Genomic DNA, 4112 nt, shown 5'->3' with positions numbered 1-4112 from the left:
GGCCTTTCTTTGACATGGGGCTCATGCTGAGGGTCACAGTGTGAATTTGTGCCCAAGCAGCACTCAAGTTTGGGCGTGGCATCAGGGACCAGGAAGGTTTCTCCCACCCTGAAGGTGTGACTCCATGCCAAGAGCAAGCTTTACAGCCACGGGGAAGGAGGAGTTCTGTGTTGTGCTTGCGATACCCAGCTGTGTGGAGAATTGATATAATGTCTAGGTTCAGATATCTGAAAACCAAGGTTAGGAAGAGGTGACGGCATAAGACCATGGCGTGTCCGAAGTGCTGGGTGTGCGGCCAGCTGTCTCCTTGTCTGTCTGGACGTCTGGCTTCAGGCTGTGTCAGACAGAGCATGAGTGCCCAGAGCAGCCTATCCAGTTCGGGTACCGGTCGAGGCCCGAGCAGGTTGATCCTCATCTGGGTTTTCTGGAGAGAGCCCCACAGGGAAACGTCTTTCTTCCCTTGGGCAGACCCTGGGCTGGGTTGTGGTTCTGGAGATCCTAGTCCGGAGGGCTTGTTTGCCAGGAGTGTGAGGAAGGAAGTCTGAAAACACAAGCTAGCGTGAGGTTTGGGACCGATGGCACGGCAGGCCCACTCTGAGAGGCTGAATCGAGATCTCCTGCACTGAGGTCATTTCAACTATGAGACGTGCCTCAGGCTAGAGTTTTTGTCCAGCATGGCCTCTTCCTGAATGGTGTGGGGGCCTCATGAGGCCAGGAAGGTTTGCCTACGATGGGATTTGTGAACTACTCCAAACCTCAACGTTTCCTTCTGCACGAAAGTCGAGTGCTATTGGATGGTTCCAGGAGGCCCCATACGGAAAGACTCGAGAGCAGGTGTCTAAGCATGGATGCCTGGGAACGCCACCTCATATTCCCACTCTTTAGTCAGGACAAGGCAGGCTCAATCTGCGGGCTCCTGGGTGAGCTACCCAGAGGGGAGAGTTGAAATGGACTCTCCTGAAGATGAGTCCTACTGTGGCTTGGTGGCCTGGGAGACCTTGGAATGTGGAGGTGGCTCAGGGACTCTGCAGGATTCTCCAACCTGAGGTGTTTGACACGGCTCCAACAAGGAAGCTTCCCATGTGGAGACGAGAGAAGTTCTGTTCAGTGCCTCAGGAAAGCCCCATATCCTGTTCTTCGAACCAAAGCCTCTGAGGAGTGACACCTGGAAAACAAAGCAAGAGTTGAGATTAGGGCCTAAGGGCCTGTCCGGCTCAACCTTCTATCTCTGTTGACATCTGTGTGCATGCCTTCATGGAGGTAGCAGCTCAGCTTGTGTCCGAAGGCCCCTGTGTGTGCAGGGAGGCTCCCGGTAATGGTATGTCCTCGGGGGCCTTGAGGTTTCTCATATTCTGGAGGTGTGTGGCCAAAGGAATGGACAGAGTTTCCCAGGAGAGAGCAGGCACGGTCCTGTGGTATGGCTCCAGAGGACCCAGCCTAGAGGCTGTGTTTGCCAGGGCTGTGGGGACAGATGTCTGAAAAAGCAAACTTGGCTCAGGTAGGGGCCAAGGTAATGGCAGGCCTGATCTCCAGTCCGAGAGGGGAGATCCTCTGGATATCAAAGGAGGGCAAGTGGGAGGCAGTCGCTCAGGCTTTCGTCTCTGGGTGTTGCGTTCACAGTGGCCGTTCAGGGTAGGGGTTGCTTCAGGGGCTGAGGAAGAGCCTTCCTCTCGGGGGATTGTCCAAGCTCCCAAGTGTTTGGGTTCATTCTGTGGGAAGGGAAGAGTACTGTTTTCTGCCACAGGGGACCCCCCAGGAGAGGGACTCTAGAGCACAGCAGTGGGTTCCCTCAACTGGAATACACACCATCTAGTTAGTCCTGCGTGCCTATGGGCATGGCAAGCCACATATGCGGGCTCTTGGTCCAATCACTGAGAGGCGTTACTTGAATAAGGTACTCACGCTGAGGGTCACAATGTGTGTTTGTGCCCAAGGCGGCCCTCACACATGGGCGTGGCCTCATGGGCCATGCCGTTTTCTCCTACACTGAAGGTTTGACTCACTGCCAGCAGCAAGGTTTCTTGCCATGGGGAAGGAGGGGTTCTGACTTGTGCATCAGGTTCCCCCCTGTGCAGGGATTGGAGATAAGGTCTAGGTTCTGATGACTGAAAACCCAGGTTGGGAATGGATGGTGGCCTAAGGCAGTGGCGGGTCCAATGTGCTGGGTGTGCAGCCAGCTGTGTCGGTGTCTGTTGGAAGGTCTGGGCTCAGGCTATTTGCGACAGAGCATCAGTGTTTAAGGTAGCCTATGCAATTGGGGTGTTGCCGAGGGCCAAGCAGTTTGATCCTCATTTGGGGTTTCTGGGCAGCACCATAGACAAAGTTTTTCTCCTGGGAGGCAGGCGGAGTGCTTCATTGTGGCCCCAGAATTCCCAGTAGGGAGGGTTTGCGGGCCAGGAGTGTGAGGACGGAAGTCTAGGAACACAAGCTAAAGTGAGGATTGGAGCCAAGGGCAGAGCAGGCCCACTAGGCAGAGGCTGAATCAAAATCTCCTGCATCTGAAGTCAGGCTGAGGATCAGACGTTGGCTGAGGCTGGAGTATGTGTCCATGATGGCACCTTCATGAAGCGGGGGCCTCATGAGGCCAAGGAAGCTTTCCCACGCTGAGTTTGGAGGTTGCCCCAAACCACCAGGTTTCCTTCTGTGGGACATTCGAGTCCTGTTGCATGGCTCCAGGACATACCATACGGAAGGACTGGAGAGCACGGTTCGAAGGATGGATCCCTGTACAGCATGCCTCGCATTCCCATTGGCCATTAGCCACAAGATATGTTTGATCTGCTGCCTCTGGGGCACGCTAACCAGGGGGCTGAGTTGAAATGGCCTCTCCTGAGGATGCGTCATAATGTGCGTTTGGGTCCATGGAAACCTTGGAATGTGCTGGTTGTTCAGTGGCCCTGCGGAACTCTCCTACCTGAAGGGTTTGATACATCCCCAGTCAGTAAGCTCCCCATGTGGAGACGAGAGAGGTTTGGTTTGGAGCCTCAGAAAAGCCCCGTGTGCTGGTCTACGAAAACAGACCTCTGAGGACGGACACATGGAAACCAAAGCTAAGGTTCAGATTAGGGCCTGGGGGCCTGTCCATTTCAACCTTCTGTCTCTGGGGACACTGTCTGAGAGTCTAAGTGGAGATAGTTGCTCCGCTGGTGTCAGAGAGCCCCTCTTAGTCCAGGGTGGCCTACACTATTGATGGCCTCAGGGGCCTTGGAGCTTTTCCCTAACCTGTAGGGTTGTGGTCAATGGATTGGGCACAATTTCCTTGGAGAGGGCAGGCACAATCTTTCGCTGTGGCTCCAGAGGCCCTAGCCTGGCGGTTGTGTGGGTCCAGGCTGAGGGCACAGAAGTCTGAAAACACAAACTCAGCTTATGAGTGGCGCCTAGGGTATGGCAGGCCGGATGTACAGCCCGAGAGGGAGCTCCTCGGCCTCTGAAACAAGGGCGAGTGGGAGGCGTTCCTTCAGGCTTTTGTCTCTGGATGTTGTGTCCGAGATAGCCGTGGATTGGAGGGGTGGCCTCAGGGACTGTGGACGAGTATCCCTCTCTGGGGATTTGTCCCAGCTCCCAAGAGTTTGGGGTCATTTTGTGGGAAGGGTGGAAAAGTGTTGTCTGGCTCACGTGTCTCTCCAAGAAAGGGATTCCAGAGCAGAGCCCCAGGTACGGGCGGGGCGACTGGAAAACTCAAACACTGGTGAGGATTGGGTGCATAGGGGCTTGGCAAGCCCCATATGCGGGCTCTTGGCCCAGGCCCTGACAGGCCTTTCTTTGACATGGGGCTCATGCTGAGGGTCACAGTGTGAATTTGTGCCCAAGCAGCACTCAAGTTTGGGCGTGGCATCAGGGACCAGGAAGGTTTCTCCCACCCTGAAGGTGTGACTCCATGCCAAGAGCAAGCTTTACAGCCACGGGGAAGGAGGAGTTCTGTTTTGTGCTTGCGATACCCAGCTGTGTGGAGAATTGATATAATGTCTAGGTTCAGATATCTGAAAACCAAGGTTAGGAAGAGGTGACGGCATAAGACCATGGCGTGTCCGAAGTGCTGGGTGTGCGGCCAGCTGTCTCCTTGTCTGTCTGGACGTCTGGCTTCAGGCTGTGTCAGACAGAGCATGAGTGCC

This window comes from Mustela nivalis (genome assembly GCF_964662115.1).
Source record: "Mustela nivalis genome assembly, contig: HAP1_SCAFFOLD_63, whole genome shotgun sequence".
NCBI lineage: Eukaryota > Metazoa > Chordata > Mammalia > Carnivora > Mustelidae > Mustela > Mustela nivalis.
The sequence above is the reverse complement of the archived record's forward strand: the minus strand, read 5'-3'. Positions refer to the sequence as shown.